Genomic DNA, 25,956 nt, shown 5'->3' with positions numbered 1-25,956 from the left:
ATGCCAAGCAATACAGCGGCATACCCCTGCCGCCGCCACGACGTGCAATGTACAGCACCTGTTCCATCCAGACCCATGTCACGTACCCTGTTCACTGTTCAAGGATGGCATGCAACGCATGCATCAGCCAGACCATCGAGAGAATTGAACATCGGTATCACCACTGTCTCTTGAGATAAACTACAAATCAATCAGAAAACAGTAAGAATTGGAGCTTGCTTTGATTTGATACCCAATCGTCGACGTGGCGCTTTATATATATGTTAGCAGATTAGATCCGAGGAGTAGAATTGGGGAAGAGAAGTTGGAGGAAGGAAGAACTAGCACGCAAGAGAGAAGCGAGAACAGAGGATTGATTCGTACTGTCTTGTTCAGATAATTGTAGTTGTCTCTCCCCTTCACTTCCTCTCCTTTAATACATGGCGTGGCCACGGCGTGAACCGCACAGGCGCAGCTGTGCTGAGCCTAAGGTTCACGCCCACTCGGGTCCGCTGATCAGAACGTTGGCGTGCCAGGCTCGGGTTCCCTTCCTTGGTTCTGGTGCGCTTGGCTCCTTGACCCCTGCATCGCTCCTTAGTTCTGCCTCAAGCACGGTGCCATCAGTGTCGTTGACATCCCCTCCCTGAGGAAGACCTGCTTGTCCCCAAGCAGGGGCGCGAGGGAAACGTTGCTTCAGCGCCTCCATGTCTTCCCAGGTGGCCAAGGATCGAGGCAGATTGGACCATTGGATGAGCACTTGCGGGACGACGGCGTTGTCTGAGGTTGACACACGCGGCGTTGCAGCACCTTCAGCTGAATTTGTAGACCATCCAGAGCTTGTGGCAGAGCAGACAAAGGGTGAGAAGCTGGTACGCCGTCTTCAGTTGCGAGACATGGAAGACGGGATGAATGGAGGTTGATGCCGGCAACTCCAGCTTGTAGGCGACGTTGCCAATGTGAGATATCACCTGAAAGGGACGAAAAAATGCGAATTGGCATTCAGAACCGGACTTGTCAGCTTGTGTTTTCATGCGCTTCTGAGCACGAGCCAAGTGCTGTTGAATGAGGTTGGTCATCAATGACTTCTCCTGTATCCATTCAGACAAAGGAACTGAATGTGCTGCATCTTCGTCAGTCAGCCCAAAGTGCCGAGGCTGGTGCCCATATAAGACAGAGAATGGAGAGTAGCCCAGTGAAGAATGCCATGTCGTGTTGTACCAGTATTCCGCCAAGTAGATCCAGTCTAGCCATTTGGATGGACAAGCGCTGACGAAGCAACGCAGGAACGTCTCCCTTGTAACATCCCAGATGTTAAAAGCAATTAAAATTTGGATCATGAACATCATCAAAGCATAATCAACCAGCATTGAGGCATTAATGCATTTCATGTTGCAATTATAGCATGTATATGTTGCATATATAGTGTTTCATATGTTGCATGAAATGTTGTCATTAACATCAATTAATGTTCTTTGTGATTTTATATATATATGAATTTCCTTAAATAATTAAAATTTGGATAAAATAAACTTTATAGTTCAAAGTGTGCTATATAATGTAGAATCAAAATTTTGTGATGTTTCCAAGTCAAACATGTTAAATTTGTGCTCCAAGTATTGAATTCAATAGTTAATCTTCACACAGCCATTTTGACAAAGTGCCTGAGATGCAGTTAATAAGTTCAATCCTTGGAGATTTATTAAATCAATTTTCACCAAACAAAAATTGGACAAAATATGTTTCATTGCTTGATAGTATGTTTAAGCTTTGTTAATGTGTAATTATTTGTGATGTTTGATCAATGAGTAGTCTCTAATTAATTCACCAACTTGTTAAGTTAACCCCTTTTCCAAAACCCTAACTGAAAATCCGGGTTCAGTTTCACCTTCTCATCTTTGGGTTGCAAAATCTTTCTAACCATTTAGAATTAGATCTCGGGCCTGTAAACAAAGTTGGACAGGACATCAAGATGAGCAACTCTCGTTAAGGAAGTTTTTCAAGTTGCTTAATTAAATCAGGAGATCAAGAGAGGAGAAGGGGAGGGTTTCAGTCATGAACACTGCACCGGCAGCAGCCTGCTTCTCCTGTTTCACCTGCTTGCTGCCAACCGCCCGCCGCCCTCGCGCCGTTCCTTCACGCGCGGCCACGCATCTGCTCGCGGTGGCAACGCGAAGCAGCTGCTGGCTTCGTCTGGTTGCTTCGCCCGTGATCGCCTCGCCGTTAAGAGCCAAGCCGGCCGTCGTCTCCTCCTTTCCTTCCTCTGTTCCACCGCTCGACCGGCAGAGCTCACCGATCAAATTCGCCGCGACCGACGCACCTCCGTTCAATTGCTCGCGTACGTAGCTTCGCTGTATCCTCGCTCACCTCCCAGAACAGCTCAAACCGCCTCTTGTCAACGGAGTTGGCTGCGCGACCCGTTCCCGCCGCGGCAGCTCGCCATCACCGCCGAGGTTCACCCTCACCGTGGCCAGCACGTTCCGAGGCACCCCTCTCCCATCCATCTCTCGTTTCGGGTTGCTCTTGATGCCATCCTGCTCACTGTCCTTTCTGTTTGCACTACAGAGCAGTGGACGTGTCGGAACACTGTCTCGCTGTCAGTTCACGCCGCTGTCATCGCCATCATTGTCGACAAGCTAGCTCCGCCTCGACTCCGACCCGTTTAGCTAGCTTTTGAGGTCGTGGTGAGCACCCTGGACCTCGTCGTCCCTTCGTTTTGACTCTACCGTGTCGTAGAGACTGGAACGCCACCGCGCCGCCGTGCGAGCCGCCGCCGAGCTACCATGACCGTGGTCAAGCTTGCCGCAGGCGTTAGTTCGATCGTTTGGTACCCCTGAGCGACGCGCGGGTTCATTCTAAGTGTGTAGACGTTGTCCCCGTCGTCGATAACCACCCCGGCAATCGCCTCTGCCTCGTTGGAGTACCGCCACGCCGCTATCTTTGACGGCAAGCTCCTTGCGAAACCCTAGATGCTCAACCACCACCACCGCTGGATGCACTTGCTCGTCGTGGTCACGTAGGTGCCAGCCTCATCACCGACCAGTGGCCTAGGGTTTAATGCAAGGGTGGTCCAGCTAAATATAATGAGCCAAATAATAGTGTTCTAAATACAATATGCATTATATTATAGAGCACACATATACTATAGTTTTAACATTAATCCATATTCTATGGTGATCCATGGCACAACGTGCCACCTAGCTAGCTCTACCTATGCCACCGATGACCTCACCAGCGGCGAGTAGGGTCAAAGGCCGGCGAGCCACGGTCAAGGCGGGCTGGGATAGTTTGACCCCGGGCCCCTCGCGTCAGTGACCGTGGCTGGCACAGGGTTGAGTGAGAAAAGTTTTATTCCATTTATTCAGAAAACATTAAAATGTATAGTTTCTTGCTAAATTCATAATTAAATAATCTGAGGTGCTAAAAATGTGAAATTTTTTATGTAGTCTCTTTATGATGTACTATACCTAGAAAAAATATGAAACGATAATTTTTAGTACTTTTGCTATGTTTAAAAATTACCTATTTAATTAATAAATGCACATTCCATGATTTTTATAGTCTAAAATAATAACCTTTTAATCATGAAACTTTTTGTGTAAATGTTATGTACAATAACCTACCTCCACAAAAAGTTTGGTACTGTTTTGATAATTTTAATGATCCACTTAATTACATGCCTTTAATTAATTAATTAATGCTAAAATGATTAGGATAAATCATAAAATGACTTTGGTGTGTTTTATGCTTTGATTGTGGACCTTGGAACACCCAAAGCCCTGTTGTTCCTTGGTAACTTAATTACTTTCATGATTTGATTGTTATCCACTTCTTTATATAATAATTAAAAGGGCTTAATTAAGTATTTAGTTTATAAGTTCTTTATCATGGTTATGAGTTAGGAAAGAGGTTAATCACTTGCTGGTATATGTTAAGTTATGCCTTTCATGATAAATAACTAATTAACTTGTTAATGAAATAACTACAATGCTTTTATATAAATAAATAATCCTAGTTCCTTGGTGAAGGAAAGTTATACTCAACTTTCTTAACTTTGTTTAACTTCTATTAGTGCACTTGTGTGTCTTTCATCATGCATCATGTCTTGCATTCTGTCATGTTAAACAAAGCATCATTTATTACGTGTAGTGCATACGAGAGTGAGAAGATTCGTGTTGATCTAGTTTCAGAGAAGGTCCATCCACCAGTGGTGTTGGTGCCATGGCTATTACGGGATCTTTTTGTGGAATCTAACCTTCTGTACAACACAGGCAAGCCCCGAAGCATAAACCCTTCTCTAGTATTTACAAATCTTTATTACACCTTGTCTTGTGAGATGTGCATTAAGTATTTAGGAGTTGGTCGAATACCGTTGCTGCTTGATTACCTTGATATTCAGGTATCCTTAGTTGTACCCCACTAGTATGTGTAGGTCGTTTCCTCTAATGCTTAGACTTCGATAGAAGTCAAATGATGATTTCATCGTTCGTGAGAAATAGGTTTTACCTTGGTTCTTCTCGGTGTCGTTTATGAATCATGAGAATACCATGATAATGATATGTTAAATTGAGACCGGGCGGGGCTTGATGTTATGATAGGTGTTCTTGGGCAGACAGGTTTGCCTGGTCGTGCTTGTCCCGCCTGTGTCAATTAAGGAATGTACTGTTGTAGACCTGTTGTGAGTCGAGACCTTGTAGTACTAGCCACGTACTCCGGTAAGCCTAATACCTCGGTTATTCCATTATGTGAAAAGACAACTACGCACTGGGCGTGGGAGATGGTGAGAGTAGCATGTACCCATCCTGTGAATCCACCAAGAGTGGCGCAGGAAGGTTGAGTATTGTGCTCTAGGGTAGCACAGACTGGTTCACGTTTTGGAGGATCCGAGTGAGGGTTGATATATGTAGGTTCGGGACCGGACCTAGGCCTGCATATGTCGTGTGGTAAGGAAACCCAGCTGAGCCAATTTATTCGAATAGCCATTGCTTCGTGGAGAAGAAGACTCGATTCTTTGCTCTACATCGTAGTTAATCAATGAAGCATGGTTACTTTTGGTTACGAGATGATATAAGATGAGATGATATGATTAATAAAGTGATTGATTTAGACCAGGTGCAAAACTGGATACTACTGATAAACTTAATACAAAGCTAAAACATTGAAAGAAAGGATCCACTTATAGTAAGCTTTTCTACAAAAGATATTCTTACTTCAAACTTGCCTTTAAAGCCTGCATATCGTTGAAGTCTTTCCTTTTAGTCGAATAAGACTTGTTGAGTACTCTCAAGTACTCAGGGTTTGTTAAACCCTATTGTAGGTTCTGACTAGTGCTACCCATCGAGGTCATGTCAGTGGGCTCGACATGATTTGGTCGTCTCTTCAACCATAGATGATTCACCTAAGTTGTTTCTGCAATTCTACTCCATCATTTGGAGCTTAGTTAAAGATTTGACTTGGACATATTTTGTATACTAATGTTATAAGTCTTCCGCACTCTAATGTAAGATATTTTTGTACCAACTATTGTAATGTTGTGGTAACTCGATGCTGATCTTGTATGAGTTATAAAATGTGGATGATTCGGGGTTCCCCGAGGACACCCGACAGACTACCTGAATTATTTGGTTCTTGTGTGCAGTAGTCAGAAGTCCTTAAGACAATGACAGGCGCATGTGGGACATATAATTGGGGTGGTTCTACCACACATGCACTGGTTCATGTGTTCAGTTTGCCCGTCTGTCTGTGGATGATAAACCGAGGACATCTTCAATGTGACTCCCGCCAAAGGAAAGAGTTCCTATGACAGGGTACTAGGGAACACTTTGTCGTGATCTGAGACAAATGAAGTTGGCAGCCCATGGAGTCGGTACACATGGTTGAGGAACAACTTGGCCACTATGAACGTAGTGAATGGGTGGGCTAAGTGGTTGAAGTGTACATACTTGGAAAACAGATCAACAATCACCAAGATGCAATTCTTTCCACCCGAGTGTAAGGAAAATGGACCCTTGGCCCATTTACTTTGGATTTTGGTGTTTGATGACCAACACAACCAAATTGGACTCATGAATTTGCAAGTGTTTGTTTTGTAGTTCAATAGGGTGCAAAACGTAACTTGGACGAAGGCGACGTGATGATCCGATGATCAACACCTCAAGCAAGACCTTAGAAGCACAAGAGAAGACCCAAAAGATTAAGCAAAGTCCAAGCATGAAGATTGGAACCAAGCCGTATGCAAGATTATGAAGAAATGAGCTCACTGTGGTGACCGGATGCAGGACCGGACGCTGGACAAGCAACCGGACGCTATGACTGGATGCTGGGCATGTGGCTCGCCAGACGCTGGACCGGACGCTGGCGGCAACCGACCGGACGCAGGATAGTAGCGTCCGATCGATTACAGTAAGGTTCCAGAGCGGCAAATCTGCGACCGGACATGTCCGGTGGCAGGCGACCGGACGCTGGCCAGCGTCCGATCAGTAAACTGCTGGCTCAACGGTCGGGATGACTCGACGCGTCCGGTCAGGATGATTCAGCATCCGGTCAGTAGTAGTTTCGCGGGAGTTCGACCCCAACGGCTACTTTCTCAGTGGGGCTTATAAATACAACCCCCAACCGGCCATTTGATATGTGTGGAGCTGATGAAACATACCAAGGGTGTTGATACACCATTTTAGTGATCTCCACTTGCATAGTGCTTAGTGTTTCATCAGGTGATTAGCGTAGGTGCTTTGCGAAGTGCTTAGGTTGATTAGACCACCGCTTATGTGCTTGCTCTAGGTGTATGCCTAGTGTTTAGTGAGGTTTGCATACCTCTTGCCACCCCGTGCTTGCGAGCACAAGTGTTGTACATCGGAGGGGCTTGAAGTCTTGCGAGATCACACCAACCGCGTTTGTGGTGTGGCCGCCACCGTGTACCGGAGGGAACAAGGCCCGTGACGTTTCGGCCGGAAGCTTGATAGTGAAGACGGCGGGGAGCATCCGGGAGAGGCTTGCTGAGAGGCACATCGGAGACCCACTTGCGCGTGGGGAAGGCCCGAGGCTATCCACGGAGTCACCCGACCAAGAGCTTGGCCCTTGCGAGGGATTACTTGCGAGGGGCTCCAACGAGGACTAGGGGAAAAGCTTGCACGCTTCTCGATACCTCGGTAAAAATACCGGAGTCATCGACGGGAGTTTGCATATCTCTACCTTGCTCTTTAGCTTCCGCATTTACATTGTTTACATTACTTGTTTTGCTATAGAGATAGCAACTCACTAGCAAAACCGTAGTTGCACATTTAGATAGTTCATCTATTGCATAGGTTTTGCTAGAGCTAGAAAAAAAGGCCATAGTTTAGAGTAAGAATTTTAAGTTGCCTAATTCACCCCCCTCTTAGGCATCACGGTCCCTTCAATTGGTATCAGAGCCAATTGGCTCATATTTGGACCTTTGGCTTAACCGCCGTTGAGCCGATGCTATTGTAGAATGGTTGGGATGGATACCGCTAGGCCTCCTAAATTTGATGGCACTAACTTCCTCTACTATAAGGCTAGAATGGCTTGCCACCTTGAGGCGGTTGATTTGGGTGTATGGAGAGTCACTCGTGATGGGATGAAACCCATCAAGAATCCCGAAAAACCCACAAAGAGTGACGAAAAAGAAATGCATTTCAATGTTAGAGCTAAGAATTGCTTGTTTGAATCATTTAGCATGGATGTGTTTAACCAAGTGTTCACCTTAAATACGGCACATGAAATTTGGTTAAAACTCCAAGAGCTTCATGACGGCACAAATAATGTCCGTGAGCAAAAAACATTGTCTAGCCAAGCAAAATTATGATTCCTTTGCTATGAATGATGATGAGCTTGTTCGTGATATGTATTCTCGATTGAATCTAATTATCAATGGGCTCCATTCAATAGGATTATTAAAGCTAGATGATGCGGACATCATAAGGAAGATCATCTCCGTTCTACCACAAAAGAAATATGCAAGCATCATCACCATCCTTCACAACATGGAGAACTTGAGCACGATGACCCTGGGCATTGTCATTGGCAAGCTAGTGGCATTTGAAATGTCACGTAAGATGGGTCAAGGAGAAGCATCTTCATCAAGCAAAGGCAAAGCTCTCGCTTGTAGCGAGAAGAAAAAGATGAAGGGCAAGAAAGTTAAGTCAAGCTCAAGCTCAAGCTCCTCAAGTGAAGAAGAAGAAGATGAGGATGATGATGATGATGAACAAGAATCAAGTGATGATGATCAATCTTCTTCCTCCACCTCCGACCTTGATGAAGAATCAATCAAACTTATCAAAAAGGTGGAGAAGATGATCGTAAGGCTCAATGTCAAGGGTGTGCCCATCCAAATTCAAGACCTCGTTTTCACTAATCAAAGAAACGAGCAAAGAAAGAGGGGATGCTATGGATGCGGTGAGTTGGGGCACTTTGTGGAAGTTTGTCCAAACAAGCCCACACCCAAGACAAAGAAGAAGGCGTGCAAGAACAAAGCCCTCACAACAATAAGGTCATGGGATGATTCTTCAAGTGAAGAAGAAAACCATCACAAGAGGCGAGGTCACAAGCACTCATCATCAAGCTCTTCTCGTGTGTGCCTTATGGCACGAGGTAACGAAAGCTCATCCTCTAGTGAAAGTGATAGTGATGATGATTTGCCTTCTTACAATACAATTGTGCAACAAAATCTTAAATATGCTAAAGTTTGCACTAGTCAACAAAAGAAGCTCAAGAATTTAAAAGAAGAGCTAGGTAGTTCACAAGAAGCATACAAGAATTTGCTTGAACAATATGAAAACTTTGTAAATCTCAATGTTGAACTATCTACTAAAATTGAGCAACTTGAGGCTAGTGCAACAACAAGTGCATGCACAATTAATGATAAGCAACTTGAAAAGAAAAATGAAAAATTAAAAGAAAAGTTAGCTAGCTCACAAAATGATTATCAAAGTTTGCTTGCTAAAATAGAAATCATGTGCAAACATTGTGATGAGCTAACAAATAAAGTTGCTAATCTTGAGGCCGTCAAAAATACCCCCACCAAGGCATCTAAAAGAAATGACATAATTAAAAAGGATGCATCTACCTCTTGCAATAATTTATGTTTAGACTCACCTTTGTGCAACCAAGCTTGTGTTGAGAAAGTGATTGTAGATACATGCACACAAGAGGTTGCAAAAGAGAATGAGCAACTCAAGCAAGAAGTAGCTCGCCTCACCAAGGACTTGACTCAAGTGAAAGGCAAGGCGAAGCAAACCCAACTTCATCAAGATAACACCGTCAAGGGAGTGAAGAAGCTTGATGAAGGACAAACCGTGGTTTGCTACGTGTGCCACAAAGAAGGCCACAAGTCCTATGAGTGCAAGGTGAAGAATGGGGGAGGAGCAAAGAAGAAGGGGAAAAAGCAAACAAGCAAGCTCTCCAACACCTACACCAACAAGGTGGACAAGAAGACCTCCATACCTTATCTCTTGAAGAAGAAGAAAAATGACAAGGTGGTGGCCATCAAGGTGAACAAGCAAGCAAACAATGGGGTCAAACGCTTTTGGGTGCCAAAGGAAATCATTTCCAACAAGAAGAGCACCAAGAAGGTTTGGATCCCGAAAGGGAAGTGAGAAGTCCGTCGGACCACGGGGAATTTGGAGACTTGACAAAGTTTGGGTGCATTTCATGGGGTGCATCATGATGGACAAAGTCATTGCCAAGTAGGTTAGTGAATACAATGGACCCAAATTCCCCTTCCCATGTTAGGTAACTAGATGTCATTACTTTCAATTAGTATTCATTTCAATTGGTTTTGTTTTTCAATTGATATACTCTTAAAGCATCTAGTTATCTTTCATGCCAAATGTTTGCATTTACATGCTTAAATATTTTGTCATGCATTCAATAGGTATATCATATGGTAGGCTTGCTCGGTTTCATTATCAACCCTTGGAGCAAACCTACATGGTTTAAAATTGTTTAGAAGCACGGCACATAGCTTGTTATACAATTAATTATCTAATATGTGCCAAAGTCCAAATTGTAGATAATCTCTCCCAAATATCATCTTTCAAGTGGTATTTTGATACTTAAATCAATGTGCACAAATTTTACAAGTATTCAACTCTTGTGTGCACAAATTTAGGGGGAGCTTAATCCACGACTTGGATGCTTTGAGACTAACACTTGCTCAAATGGTATCAATTTTTACAAACCTATCACATGTGTAGTAGTCTCATTGTAAGGAAATTGGAGTCCTCGGAGGAAAGCATTATTCTTCAATTAAGCATCATCATGTTGATTTCATTCCATATTTATATGCTTTCTCCATACTTTATATAGATTAAACTCTCTTGTACAATAAATTGCTAATTATGCATATGCTTTACTTTCTACCATATGTATGCATATTTTTAGGGGGAGCTTATTCTATATAATGTGAGAGTCAAACTTTGTGATCCATTTCACTCTATATACAAAGGATCATGAAATTTGACCCTCCCTTGTGCTACTAATGTCTTCCTTTTCGGTGTTTGATGCCAAAGGGGGAGAATTTGAAGGACCAAAGGCAAGCATCAAGTTGATGTCTACAAGTGGTAATGGTCCGAGAAAGGGAGGAAAGTGAATTATGAATTAGTCTAAGTAATGGGGACATTTACAAGGGCAAGACAAGCTTTTAAGTAAAGTTTTAAATGGTATCTCTCAATTAGTATCATACAACCTTGCCCTTTGCATTGCATCCTAGCAAGTAGGTAGTTTTTAACTTCCCAATTCTCATTATTTGCTTGCTTTGGTCGTGTTGGCATCAATCACCAAAAAGGGGGAGACTGTAAGGAATATGGACCCTTGGCCCATTTACTTTGGATTTTGGTGTTTGATGACCAACACAACCAAATTGGACTAATGAATTTGCAAGTGTTTGTTTTGTAGTTCAATAGGGTGCAAAACGTAACTTGGACGAAGGCGACGTGATGATCCGATGATCAACACCTCAAGCAAGACCTTAGAAGCACAAGAGAAGACCCAAAAGATCAAGCAAAGTCCAAGCATGAAGATTGGAACCAAGCCGTATGCAAGATCGTGAAGAAATGAGCTCACTGTGGTGACCGGATGCAGGACCGGACGCTGGACAAGCGACCGGACGCTGTGACTGGACGCTGGGCATGTGGCTCGCCAGACGCTGGACCGGACGCTGGCGGCAACCGACCGGACGTGGGATAGTAGCGTCCGATCGATTACAGTAAGGTTCCAGAGCGGCAAATCTGCGACCGGACGCGTCCGGTGGCAGGCGACCGGACGCTGGCCAGCGTCCGATCAGTAAACTGCCGGCTCAACGGTCGAGACGACCGGACGCGTCCGGTCAGGACGATTCAGCGTCCGGTCAGTAGCAGTTTCACGGGAGTTCGACCCCAACGGCTACTTTCTCAGTGGGGCTTATAAATACAACCCCCAACCGGCCATTTGAGATGTGTGGAGCTGAGGAAACATACCAAGGGTGTTGATACACCATTTTAGTGATCTCCACTTGCATAGTGCTTAGTGTTTCATCAGGTGATTAGCGTAGATGCTTTGCGAAGTGCTTAGGTTGATTAGACCACCGTTTATGCGCTTGCTCTAGGTGTATGCCTAGTGTTTAGTGAGGTTTGCATACCTCTTGCCACCCCGTGCTTGCGAGCACAAGTGTTGTACATCGGAGGGGCTTGAAGTCTTGCGAGATCACACCAACCGCGTTTGTGGTGTGGCCGCCACCGTGTACCGGAGGGAACAAGGCCCGCGACGTTTTGGCCGGAAGCTTGATAATGAAGACGGCGGGGAGCATCCGGGAGAGGCTTGCCGAGAGGCACATCGGAGATCCACTTGCGTGTGGGGAAGGCCCGAGGCTATCCACGGAGTCACCCGACTGGGAGCTTGGGCCTTGCGAGGGATTCCTTGCGAGGGGCTCCAACGATGACTAGGGGGAAAGCTTGCGCGCTTCTCGATACCTCGGTAAAAATACCGGAGTCGTCGACGGGAGTTTGCATATCTCTACCTTGCTCTTTAGCTTCCGCATTTACATTGTTTACATTACTTGTTTTGCGGTAGAGATAGCAACTCACTAGCAAAACCGTAGTTGCACATTTAGACAGTTCATCTATTGCATAGGTTTTGCTAGAGCTAAAAAAAGAGGCCATAGTTTAGAGTAAGAATTTTAAGTTGCCTAATTCACCCCCCTCCTCTTAGGCGTCACGGTCCCTTCACCGAGGTAGGAAGGCCCTCCACAAAGTCCATTGAAATGCTCTGCTAGGCCATGGTTGGGATGGCCAGAGGTTGGAGAAGTCCCGGATAGCGGGCTCGATCCGGTTTGGCTTGCTGACATGTTGGACATGCAGTGACAAAAAAGATGTACTGCCGATTTGAGGCCCGTCCAAGCGAACAATCGTTTGATGCGATGATAGGTAGCAGGAAACCCCGAATGTCCGCCAACACCTGAAGAATGGAAAGCCTCAAGAATCTTGAGTTGGAGAGTCAAGTCACTGCCAATCCAAATCCTGCCTTTGTACCGAAGGAGGCCCCGATGTAGAGTGAAGTGAGGATCAGAACAAGCCGATATTGCCAATTTGGTAAGCAGCTCCTGAGCCTTAGGATCATTGGTATAACTGGCCTTGACATCCTCTAGCCAAGATGGCACTAGAGCCTATAGCAAACACATCAACAGTCTGACCATAGCGGGAAAGAGCATCTGCAACTCTGTTGTCATTGCCGGGTTTATAGACAATGTGGTATTGCAGGCCGAGGAGTTCAGTGAAAACTTTCTGTTGCCACGCTGTGTGGAGACGGTGATCGCCCAGGTGAATGAGACTTTATGATCAGTGAAGATGATGAACTCACCCAGCTACAAATATGAACGCCACTAGTCGACTGCAATAAGAATGGCCATGTATTCCTTTTCATAGGCCGATAGGCCTTGATTTTTGGGGCAGAGAGCTCGACTAAGGAAAGCCAATGGGTGGCTGTCCTATAGGAGCACGGCACCGACCCCCAAATTGGACGCATCTGTCTCAATGCAGAACGGTCTTGTGAAATCCGGCAAGGCTAGAATGGGTGCGGAGCACAGACATTTCTTTAGAGTAGTGAATGTCGTCTCATGTTCAGAAGTCCAAAGAAACAGGCAGTTTTTCTTGAGTAGAGTTGTGAGTGGCTTGGACATAATAGCATAGTGGCGAACGAAATGGCGGTAGAATCCAGCAAAACCCAAAAAGCTTCGAAGCTCCTTGACATTAGTCGAGGTTGGCCAAGATACCACTGCTTCGATTTTGGCGGGATCGATCGCGACACCGCATTCACTGATGACATGCCCCAGATAGGATATTTCAGACTGAGCAAACTTGCATTTCGACAGCTTGATATGCCACTGATCCTGGGCCAATGAGGTGAACACCTGACGCGGATGATCAATATGCTCTTCGAATGACTTGCTATAAATGAAGATGTCATCAAAGAAGACAATAGAGCATCGACAAAGAAGTGGCTTCAACGTTTGATTCATGGCGCCTTGGAAAGTTCCCGGTGCCCCAGACAAGCCAAAAGCGACGACATGAAATTCATAATGATCGACATGTGTCGAGAAGGATGTTTTGTGTTCCTCTCCTTCGCGCAGCCGAAACTGATGATAGCCGGCAAGCAGGTCCAGCGTAGAAAAATAGCGAGCTCCCGCTAACTCGTCCATTAATTGGTCAAAGACTAGAATGGGAACGGCAGTCTTGACAGTCAGAGCATTGAGATATCTGTAATCGACGCAAAAACACCAGGTTTCGTCTTTGTTTCGAACCAGCAGCTTTGGAGAATTGAATGGGGATGTGTTGGGTTGGATAATACCTTGATGCAACATAGTATCAACTTGGGATTCAATTTTATCTTTGAGGGCTGGTGGATATGTGTAGTGGCGAACACTGATAGGTCGAGCACCTTCAACTAGAGGAATTTCTTGATCACAGGAACGCTTTGGTGGCAACTCCGTAGGCGGTGTAACCACAGTTGGAAATTTTGCCAGTAACTGACTGATGACCGGATGAATCTGAGGTTCAGAATGAGGTGCCGGCTCTGACAAGCTGAATAGCTGCACAAGCAACTCATCTGAACTGCCAATCCCTGTTGGAGACATGTCCTGAATCCGTACAGTAGCTCCACTGTATGGAATCGCCAGCCAGCGCTAACGCCAATCCACCTTCATCGGACTGAAAAGCTGAAGCCAGTCCATACCGAGTATAATGTCATAAGAAGCCAACGGAAGTACCCTTAAATCATGGGTGAACTGATACTGTTGATTATCCCAAACTGCCCCAGGTAGAATAGCAGAACACTGCACAAGATCACCATTTCCCACTCGGACAGACATGGACTGGCCCTATGTTGTCACAATAGAGAGCCGAGAGACCAACTGGTTACTGATGAATGAAATGGAACTGCCCGAGTCCAACAAGATCAGGACTTGGTGGTGTTGAAACTGTCCTTGGAATTCCAAGGTCTTAACCCCAGAGCCAGCTATATTGTCAGCCGATAAGCAACAACAGTTCTGTTCTGCATCCTCTTCAGGTTCTTCATCTGCTACTGGACTGTCTACAGTGTCTTCTGCGAAAAGTGCATAGAGTTCATCCTGCACATTGAGGCCCACCTGAGCAGCACATTTGTGGTGGCAACTCCATTTCTCTCCATAGTGATCACACAGTCCACGAGCGTGGCGGTAAGCCTTGAGATCTGCAAGTTTCTTCTCTAGTGGCTTCTAATTCAGTACAGACTTGTCAGCAGCGCCAGCTTGGATACGATCTTGACGCGGTGGAGGAAGCTGATAGCCACCCTTCTGATTCTAGGGCCGGATGTCCCATTTCCTGGATGCCTCCCCCGCTTCTTCCTGCAACAATGCCAAAGTATACTCAGTATCGAGGGAATCGGGACGCTAAACAAGAATGACAGCACAGATATCTGCATTGATCCCATCTAAGAATCGGGTGATGTAATGCAAGGCATTGGTAGAAGAGTCATAGGCGGTGAGTTGGTCAACAAGTTCAAAGAAACGGTCAACATAGTCTTGTACAGAGGTGGTTTGGCGGATGCGGTTGAGTTTGTGAAGCAGAAACTCATGTTAATCGTGATCCAAGTGGGTATGCTAGGCTTGACAAAATTCAGACCACTTCATGGTTTTCAGTTCTTAAGTGACCGATTGGATCCAGCGTTTGTCAGGGCCAGTGAACTGCATACGGTAGCACTGAATCCAAATAGAAGGATCAACAGAGTACATCTCAAATTGATCCTCAGCGCAAGTGATCCAAAGTTTAAGATCAGTGCCATCAAAGGTGGGGAAGGTCATTTTAGGTAGTTTTCTAGTGGGGTTGTGGCGTAAATCAGGAGGGCGATTGCGTGAGAGCATCAAATCATATGCAGTACCATGAAGCTTAGTGGGATTTGGAGAGGAATCATTCATACCCGTGACCGGGGAATGAGCGAGGGTGGTGACAACCCCGTATTCATTCTCTAGGTGATGGTTGTTGACGCGGTGACAGTTGGGCCGAGCAGCCATATAGCCAGTAGGTGCAGCGTGCTGTTCCGACTTGACTGGTGGCTCGAGGAAGATCGCCAGCTCGGTGGCGGTCTCAATCACCGATCGATTCCAGTATTTGTCCAGCTTGCTGATGCGGAGGCAGAGGTCGTTGACGATGCCTTTGTGCTCTTGATGCCATGAGTTGAAGTCAAATGCTGCCTTCTCGATGTTGACGAGGCATGCGTCTTGGCGGAGCTCAGAGTCAATGATCCACTGCTCGACCGCGGCGTCGGCATTCTTGAAGTGCTTGTCCAGGAATTCATCGGCCTCCAAAAATCGGCGCTCGAGGAGATCCGTCTGGTTGGCGAGCTGGTGCTGGGTGGTGGCTTGAGTAGTGGCGAGCTTCTAGATCTCCGCTAACAGGATCTAGGTGTCCGGATTCATGGCGCCCAGATACTTGGCAAAACGAGATTAGTGGAAGTGGGGTGGTGGTGGTGGTTGACGGTTTGTATGTGAGTATATAGGAAAGGGGATTCCGCAAGCGCATACAACTATCATGTAGCACTTTGCTTGGTAAGAACCAAGTGTCGAATTTATATTTTCCCAAAGGAAGGCGGTTTGGCGTGTCAGGTAATGTGGCTAGGTAGACTAGGTAGGTAGGTTAAGCAACTCGGGGTTGGTGGATGAGGAATGAAAAAGAAAAGATAAAAAGATTGACCACACAAACAGAGGTAACTAGAAGCATAGTGTTGCTGAGTGTAAGAAGTAGAGTATGTAATCTTAAGCAACAAGAGTAACTTAATGATAGCAAGATCGTCCTTAGTGCGAGGGGCGTACTTGCCCTGAATTCAATCAGGCACAAAGCACTACGAGCCCTACGTTTTAATAACTAGACCCAACGTGGTGGAATATAGAGGAAGGACAGGGTTGTCACCACTTGCCAACTACCACAATCTATCTGGGGATCTAGTCGTACCTAAAGGCAATTCATAGCCTAAGCACCACGCTTAATCTATAAACTCGCTATTTCGATCCGAGCTCCAGTGAAATAAGATCGAAACACCCTAACCAGACGGTAGAACAAGTACTAACAATGAACGAACTAAACACTAAGATAATAATGATGCAGTTGCCAAAGCACAAGCGCCTAAGCTCACTAATGATAGACAATAGTAAGGACTTGAACTAAGCAGAGCTATATTACTGAATAAAGTATTTGACAAAGTAAAGTACTAAATAAAGTAAATGCTAAAAGAAACATTCCAATGGAGCTATACTAGACTAGAAGACTCTTTCGGACTCTGAGGCGAGCTCCGCTCTACTCTATCACTAATAGCTGGCTACTACTTCTAAGCTACTACTCTGGAGAGCTTCTAAGAGCTTGAAACACTTGGAATGCTTGAGAGTTGCTTGAGTGATGATCTCCACCGAGCACCACAACCCCTTTATACTGTGTTGAGGGCATGGGGGTACTTGTAGGCGAAGATGAGGCAGTGGAGAGATAGGGGGGCATCAGCCAACTTTGGGCATGGTCGCTGAACCGTCCATTGCACCAAATCACCATCCAACGATGATGGATGGCCTCTGGATGGCGGTTGCATGCAGGTAAGTTGGTTACCGCGGTCAGAATGGTGGTTTGGAGGTCGGTTTGGCCCCTCCGAGTCAATGACATTGGACCCGGTGATCCGTGGGAGCTCAACATCCACCTTCGGATCAAACCAACGTAGGATCAAGCGTGGAGAAGCAGTGGGGAGGCCTTCACTCGGATCAGTGATGTGGCAAGGGGGTGGGGCCATCGAGCAACGCCAAGTGGCATCAGCCGACGTGGCATGTGGGCTGACGGCCCCCTGCCACGTCCCATTGCCTCCTATGCACATCTTTTGTCCATTTTTGTGATTTTTCCTACATACAAATAATTTTTCCAAGTACAAGTGGTAGTAGGTGAATTTTAAACATAATATGGCACATGTGATGTTGTTTTACCTTGGTTTGGGTGGAATGTTGATGGTCAAATTGAGTGTTTAGTGACCATCAACAAGCTCCCCCAAGCTTCCCGTTTGCTCGTCCCGAGCAAAGATGCGTGTTTAGCATGTTGGATCAGGAATTGCTTCAATGTAATGCTCTGCAAAAACTCATATACAGACCAATACTATCTCTTGAGTTGACCAAGTTAGTGTTAGAAATTCATCGTCAGTCTTAGTAATATGGGGCTTATAGCTTTCACCTTGACACTAGCAGTTGCAAGACAACATAGCATAGACATCAACTTTCTTCCCTGCTTTGGTTTATCCAAGACTTCTTGGAGGGTTTCAAAATTTTGAAAGAAAAACTTGCCTAGTTCCTCAAATGGTACACGCAATCTCTCAATGGTTGTTGAATCCTCCCTAAGGCCTAAAGATCTTAGTGTTTCTCCTACTCTAAGGCTTATGTCGAGTTCATAGGTAGGGGATAAAAAGCAAGGCTTACTTGAATTGAATTTATCGCTAATGTCAAACATTCAGATTACAAGAAGCAACAAGTCATGCAAAATGATCAAGATGTGCACGTGCTGTGGTATTTGGTGGAAGTGGTACTCCTTTGAGAACTTCCCTTCCTCTAGCTTCCTATTTGAGAGGGCATGGCTACTTTATTCTTCTCTCTCTCTCTCTCTCTCTCTCGCTTTTGAACTATAGAGCCTTTTGCTCTTCTTTTCCTCTCTCTCTCTCTTTTTCAGTAGCCCATGCCTCTGTATAATATGATGGAAAGCTAGAGGGGGTATCAATGTATGTCTCTTATGGAGTAAGGGGTGCATACATATGAAATGGATGGTTGCATACTTCCAGTATAAAAGTAGCATATCTATCCACGTGGGGTGTACATGATCTTGATCAAAAGGTATGACAAGTTTATCTACTCAGATCAATAAGGCTTGACAAAGCTCAAAACAAACAAGCAGCTTTTTGTGTAGGCTTATCATATCGGGAAAGCATATATATTTGGCTCTGGTAGGAAATTTTCACCGTTGAGGAACTTCTAGGAAGGGTTTTTATCTTTTTTGTAAGAACAAGACTCCAGGTCATCTCAATTATTCCTCAGACAGGTTAAAAAAGATTTACTCTAATCTTTGCCACAACATATCTCACAAAAGCCTATACTTGGTTCTAGCATTCGCAACCCACAAAAGCAGTCAAGTTAAGATGAACTCTAATTTTACACGCTCAAAATTTCAGAAGTAAAGGGTTGTATAGCAAGCTTTTGCAAAGTATCATAGAGCAATTATTCATCATTTCCAAAAGGTGTGTAAACATCAATTTCAAAGCAAGAGTGATTAAGGCAGCTTTAATGATTCTTCTCTACATTAATTATAATAGCATTGTTGTCTTACATATTCTATTATTTTCATTATGCTATCATTACTGTACCTCTATATCATCATTCATTTTATTATTATCACTTTTATATCATTATCATTTTTTATATATATTTTATTATTTCTTTTCTGATATAGAGAATTAATGTAGATAAAAGAGTAGATGTGAATGTCTTCATACCTGAGCGGGGAGGTTCTCCCGCAAGCTTGCCTTTTGCGGAAATCAGAATCTTCTTCTCGGACAGCTCTCCTTGAATCTTTCTTCATTTATTACTACTATGGTAATTTATTACTAAGCCTAACTATTATGAGATCTATTTTATTGGTTTTGTTTTAGATTTTATTACTACCAATTTATTCTAAATGCTAGTACTTCATAAGTACCTTTATTGAAAATGTAACATGCAATGCAACTAATAACCTAACATGGAATGCAAAGTTGAAAAGGGAAATATGCAAATGCAACCTATACAAAATGCAGTAGAAATGCAATAAAAGTGTACCTTCTAGTACTGACTCATGGCTACTCCTCCTTATGTGGGGGTTCTTCTTCCTTGTACGGGAATTCTACATCCTTACTCTCCTTAGAAATGTTTACAGGACCAGGCGACGATAATGTAGATGATGCTTCTTTCTTCTTGCGCCATTCCCTTGTGGCTTTAGCTTATTCTTGCTAGGCTCTTCCTTCTCAATTGGCTTTGGCTTTCTGGTTCTTCTCTTCTTTGGTTGCTTCTTTCTTTCCTGTTTCTCATAAAAGACAGGTTTTCACGAGGCAAAAGCAAATGTTTCTTTCCTTCCATCTAAGTGGAATTGAATACATGCAGATGCCACATATATACAAGCATTAGCGGTATTAAGGAAAGGACGGACCAAGGATGAGGGGTGCATCCTTGCTCATTCCCATATTTAATATTACGAAATCGGCGGGAACTTAAGAGTCACTAACTTTGACCAAAAGATCTAGGGCTATCCCTTCTACGTAGCACATTGATTGATCAACTAGTTGCAAATAGACAGAAGTTGGAGCTAATTTAGTGTAGAACAAGTTTTCATAAGTTTCCTTAGACATTATGTTTACACTAGATCCAAGATCACAAATTGCATTTTCAAAAGTATGAGGACCAATAGAGCAAGTAATAACAGGACTTTCCAGGATCACCTTTGTTAATAGGAACTCCCCAACCATCTAAACCAAAATCATACCTTGATGTGACGAGGTTGGCGGTCTCCATGAATTCTTCAGGCTTGCCTGGAATTCTTCTTTCTCAAAAGATGGGATAGCAGCTGCTAGTTGTGCTAATTGGGTTTCTAGCATCTTATTAATGCTAAGTTGATTCTTTATAGCGGAAGAGAAATCACCCAATTTAGCATTTGTATTTTCCAACATCTTGTCATTAGCATGGAGTTTCTTATTTATACTATCTGTCATTCTACCTTGACTATAGACAAGATCTTTAAGGAAAGGATAATTATTACCTTGGTTACTTGGATGTTGCAAATAATTATTGTAGTTATTACCTTGGTTGTTGGAGCGCTGATTCCATCCTTGATTTTGAGGACGAAAACGGTTGTCACTGTTGACAAAGTTGAGGTCTTCATGAGTCTTGGGGCAAAAATTGCCTGAATGTCCGATCTCTCCACAAACTTTCACAAGTCATGTGGGTGTCCATGGCTTGTACAGTATCTTGGGCACTCATTTTCTCACAATTTTCTAGTATTTTTGTGAGCAGATCTACCTTGGCTGCAAGCATGTCAGCTTCTTTAAGATAATGCATACCTCTTTTGCAGGGCTGTAGTCGTTCATCACTCCATCCTTGGTTGGATACTATCTTCTCGATCAATGCCTTGGCATATGTGACATTAAGTGAAAAGAATGCTCCTCTTACGGCAGCATCTAAATGGCTCCTATCCAACGGAACTAAGCCATGGTAGAAGTTCTGGATCAAAGGCTAGTCTTCCATACCATGGTGTGGGCATGCGGCGACATACTCTTGCATTCGTTCTCAGGCTTCGGGAATCGACTCATCGGCTTGCTGTTGAAAGCTAGAGATTTTGTTGCGAAGATCATTGGTCTTACCCATCAGGAAGAACTTAACTAGGAAAGCATTGGAACACTTTTCCCATGTATCTATAGCATTGTGGTTCGAGTCGAACCATTGTTTCACTTTTCCCAACAAGGAGAAAGGGAAAAGGCGAAGACTTATGGCCTCTTGGGTCACTCCCTTAATGGTAAAAGTACTACAGATCTCCAAGAAGTATTGGTGATGCGCATTAGCTTCTTCATGGGCTTTACCACAGAAAAAGGACTAGCTTGCACCATCGTGATCAATGCGAGCTTAAGCTCAAAGTGAGTGTCCGCATTGATGACTTCAGGACCATTGGCTACATTAGCAGCCGAAGGGGCAGAAAATTCATGGATGGTCCTATTGGCCATGATCGTGCTAGGAAGAAAATAAGGTAACTAAAAAGAAAATGAAAAAGGAAAAGAAAAGTTGCTAAGACGGATAAGTAACTAGGTGAACCTAACGATAGATTAATGACATGCACCAGTTGCGTTCCCCGGCAACGGCGCCAAAAATGCTTGTTAACGGTTCGTATGTGTGTATATAGGAAAGAGGATTCCGGAAGCGCACAAAACTATAGTGTAGCACTTTGCTTGGTGAGAACCAACTGTCGAATTTATATTTTCCTAAAGGAAGGCGGTTTGGCGTGTCAGGGAATGTGGCTAGGTAGACTAGGTAGGTAGGTCAAGCAACTTGGGGTTGGTGGACGAGGAATGTAAAAGAAAAGATAAAAAGATTGACCACACAAATAGAGATAACTAGAAGCGTAGTGTAGCTGAGTGTAAGAAGTAGAGTATGTAATCTTAAGCAACAAGAGTAACTTAATGATAGCGAGATCATCCTTAGTATGAAGGGCATACTTGCCCTGAATTCAATCAGGCACTAAAGCACTATGAGCCATACGTTTTAATAACTAGACCCAACGTGGTGGAATACAGAGGAAGGGACAAGGCTGTCACCACCTGCCAACTACCACAATCTATCTGGTGATCTAGCCGTACCTACAATCAAGATATAGCCTAAGCACCATTCTTAATCTATAAACTCGCTGTTTCGATCCGAGCTCCGGTGAAATGAGATCGAAGCACCATAACCAGATGGTAGAACAAGTACTAACGATGAACGAACTAAACACTAAGATAATAATGATGCAATTGCCAAAGGACAAGCACCTAAGATCACTAATGATAGACAATAGTAAGACAGGACTTGAGCTAAGCAGAGCTATATTACTGAATAAAGTACTTCACAAAGTAAAGTGCTAATAAAGTAAATGTGAAAAGAAAGATTACACATGAGCTATACTAGACTAGAAGACTCTTCCGGACTCCGAGGCAAGCTCTGCTCTACTCTATCACTACTAGATAGCTACTACTTCTAAGCTACTACTCTTGAGACCTTCTGAGAGCTTGAAACACTTGGAATGCTTGAGAGCTGCTTGAGTGATGATCTCCACCGAGCACCACAACCCCATTTATAGTGTGTAGAGGGCATGGGGGTACTTGTAGGCGAAGACAAGGAGGTAGAGAGGCAGGGGGAAATGGGCAACTTTGGGCACGGTTGGCCGACCGTTCATTGCACCGCCTCACCATCCAACAGCGATGGATGGCCTCTAGGATGGTGGTTGTAGGTAGGTAAGTTGGTTACCGTAGTCAGAATGGTGGTTTGGAGGTCAGGTTTGGCCCCTCCGAGTCAATGACAAGTGGACCCGGCGATCCGTGGGAGCTCAATGTCCACCTTCAGATCAAACCGACGTAGGATCAAGCGTGGAGAAGCAGTGTGGAGGCATTCACGCAGATCAGTGACGTGGCAAGGGGCGTAGGGCCATCGGGCGACGCCAGGTGGCGTCAGCCGACATGCCATGTGGGCCAACGGCCCCCTGCCACGTTCCATTGCCTCCTATGCACGTCTTTTGTCCATTTTTGTGATTTTTTCTGTATATAAATAATTTTTCCAAGTACAAGTGGAACTAGGTGAATTTTAAACATAATATGGCACATGTGATGTTGTTTTACCTTGGTTTGGGTAGAATGTTGATGGTAAAATTGGGTGTTTAGTGACCATCAATAGTGGTGGTGGTGGTGGCGATCGATCCTGGACGCGAAGTCTCGACTCGATTCACGCATCCGTGGAATTACGAGAATTCAAAACGCGCTTGCAGCAGCTCATTGCGTCGCATCAAGATCAACAGACCATGGATAAATGCGAATCAAAGTAGAGAGGGTAGCGCAGGAAAGAGATTGAGTAGCTCTGGATACTAGGTGTTAGCAGATTAGATCAGAGGAGTAGAATTGAGGAAGAAGTTGGAGGAAGGAAGAACTAGCACGCAAGAAATAGGCGGGAAAAGAGGAAGGATTCGTATCGTCTTGTTCAGATAATTGTTGTTGTCTCTCCCCTTCACTTCCTCTCCTTTAATACATGGCGTGGCCACTGTGTGAACCGTACAGGCATAGCTGTGCCGAGCCTAAGGTTCATGCCCACTCGGGTCCGCTGATCAGAACGTTGGCGCATCGGGCTCAGGTTTCCTTCCTTGGTTATGGTGCGCTTGGCTCCCTGACCCCTGCGTCGCTCCTTGGTTTCGCCTCAAGCACGGTGCCATCAGTGTCATTGACAATATACCAAATATTCATGCCAGCTCTCTAGCTAGCGGAAATTCTGCAATCGATCTTTTGACATCCCTGTAACGATGTCTTTCTGTCACGCGTATGTTTATATGAAATACTAGGCATATGGATCTACAAAACTTTTTTTAAGATGCAATGACACAGGACCTCTACTCTAGTATGTCATCTACGTACGTTAATTTGAAAATTTATTGTACTGTACGTATCCGGTTCCAGCAATACATTGCTAGATCCGATCCGATAACACCAGCAGATGCCCAGTTTGCTAGCCCATTTGTATTGTGGTGTTCACAAACAAAATTGTCGATTTTGTGAAGTTGTCAAAATGTGAAACAGACTACATCATTGCGTTTCTCTTATCGAGATGTTCAAAAAACATATATGGAATGTCCAATTCGAAGTCCGGACGAAGGAGTTATGCCCCCGGGAAGATGCTTAGTCAGAACTTCCAGGAAGCCTAAAGAAACCTGCTCGGGTGTCCGGGGTTATTCCCACGTCGGGAGTTTCGACAAAGGTCGGAAGTTCTGACACCCGGAAGTCTCGGCGGAGGTCAGAACTTCCGGCAGACCTTAATAAAAAGCCCTATTCAGATCTGGCCTTTTGGATTCCGATCCGAACTGTTCTAAACTCATGGGAAACTTAGAAAATAAGTCTTGTTGCGGTTTCCTACTGGGATAAGACCACCCCTCTCTCTATATATGAGAGGATCATGGTAGATTGAGTTTCCATCTATCCAATCGTCATAAAAACTAATCTATCAACTCCTTTTACCCCTTTACTCCTCTCTCAACCCCTACTGCTGTTCGTTGAGTTTCTCGACGAGATTTAGTGGCATCTTAGCAGCCCTTGCTCTTCCTAGGAGATCCTCCTTGTGATCCTCCCTGATGGGTCTTCCCAGGAGAAGTTCGGGAGCTTTTCCGACCGAGAATGGGCTCTACATCGGTCTCATCGGTCTCTATATCGGTTTGATCGATTATGTCGTGTTCTTGCTACGTTGCAGATTGTGTGCAACCTCTTTGGGTGTCCAAGGCCCAGCTGGTGTGTTGGCTTGGGGTCATCTTCAACGTCAACACACTTTTTGGAGACTCCGCTGGGTCAAGCGAAGTGAATCAAGAACCAATCTACTAGCAACATGGGAGGCAATGATGGTGCTGCCACCGACAAGGGTAACAAGACCAGCCCCTGCTAATATGATCTTTCCTGTATCCATGGATGAGCTTCCAGATGCGTTACGCCACAAGCTACAAGCCAAGCTCGATGCCGATGTTAAGGCTTTCTTGGAGAGCCTGCACCAAGAATCGACACGATAAGGTTACTCAGTTCCATGAACCCTCCTATGGCGATGTTATCGCTTCTACATCTTAGGCGCCGAGGAAAAGGGTGCCAGAAAAGCTAAGTATGATGAAGAGGTAAATACCGATTCTTATGCTACCCATGCTAATTTTGCTCAGATGTTGATAGATGAGAGAAAATTGCGTAATGATAATCTTCAGCATCTTTCTAATTTACTTCAAGCACGTATGGATAAGTTAGACGGCAAGACAATCGATTGTGATCAATCGGGTGTCATGCAGCAACCTCAATTTGGTATGCCCTTGAATTTTTATGATAATCAAACATTTTATACAATTGCTAGCCAGTTTCAATCAACCCCTTCGGCATCTGAAACCGATAAGGCCGGTCAACCTGGTGGTAGCACTTCTACATGAATAGTTGCTGGTGCACAAAGTTCGGGTCATGTTCTTCGAACCAATTATGGAGCATGAGTAAATAGAGCTTCGGCTGGGCATAACACAGTTTTGTCGAACCCACCGAGTCAAATTCCTATATTTAATGTTACTCCTAACGCTCCCACTACAAATTTTGATGATGCTTTGAATTGATTTAAAGAAGAATTGTCTAAATCTCTTGAGAGTAGCTTAGGTATACAACTTAAATCTAATAGGAATACATATCAAAAGCTGTACCCTTCTACTTATAATTTCATGAAAGCACCTCATGGGTGGAGGGTGCCAGATTTTTAGAAATTTAGTGGTGATGATAGTAAATCAACAATGGAGCATATTAGCATGTTTCTTGCATAATTGGGTGAAGCTAGTGCTTATGATTTTCTAAAAGTTCGTAATTTTCCATTATCTCTTACTGGCACAGCTTTTGCTTGGTTTACTTTATTGCCGTCTTGTTCTATTGGTTCATGGGCTGAATTAGAAGAAAATTTTGTAATCACTTTTATAATGGTGCTCATGAAACTAGATTGTCTCGCTTTGCATCGGTTCGTCAATGGCATGATGAGTTAGTCCTTGATTTTTTCAAATGATTTAAAGAAATCAAGAACCGATGCTTTCATTTAATGATTTCAAAAAGAGACTTAACCGACTTATGCTTTGCTGGTTTTCGTCCTAGCATTAAAGAGAAACTTAAACATTATGAATTCCACAATGTTGATCA

General features: G+C 44.3%; 1 non-coding gene and 1 pseudogene across 1 annotated transcript; one reads left to right on the top strand and one right to left on the bottom strand.

The window, feature by feature from the left end:
- Window positions 1-472: 472 nt before the first annotated feature.
- LOC136503328 (uncharacterized) lies at window positions 473-15,415 on the bottom strand (annotated as a pseudogene).
- A 5,365-nt stretch (window positions 15,416-20,780) lies between these two features.
- On the top strand, window positions 20,781-20,887 carry LOC136506229 (small nucleolar RNA R71). The gene has a single exon (XR_010771451.1). It is a non-coding gene; the product is annotated as a small nucleolar RNA R71 (small nucleolar RNA).
- The last annotated feature ends 5,069 nt before the right edge of the window (window positions 20,888-25,956 follow it).

Source organism: Miscanthus floridulus, chromosome 14 (assembly GCF_019320115.1).
Source record: "Miscanthus floridulus cultivar M001 chromosome 14, ASM1932011v1, whole genome shotgun sequence".
Taxonomy (NCBI): domain Eukaryota; kingdom Viridiplantae; phylum Streptophyta; class Magnoliopsida; order Poales; family Poaceae; genus Miscanthus; species Miscanthus floridulus.
The sequence above is the reverse complement of the archived record's forward strand: the minus strand, read 5'-3'. Positions and strand labels throughout refer to the sequence as shown.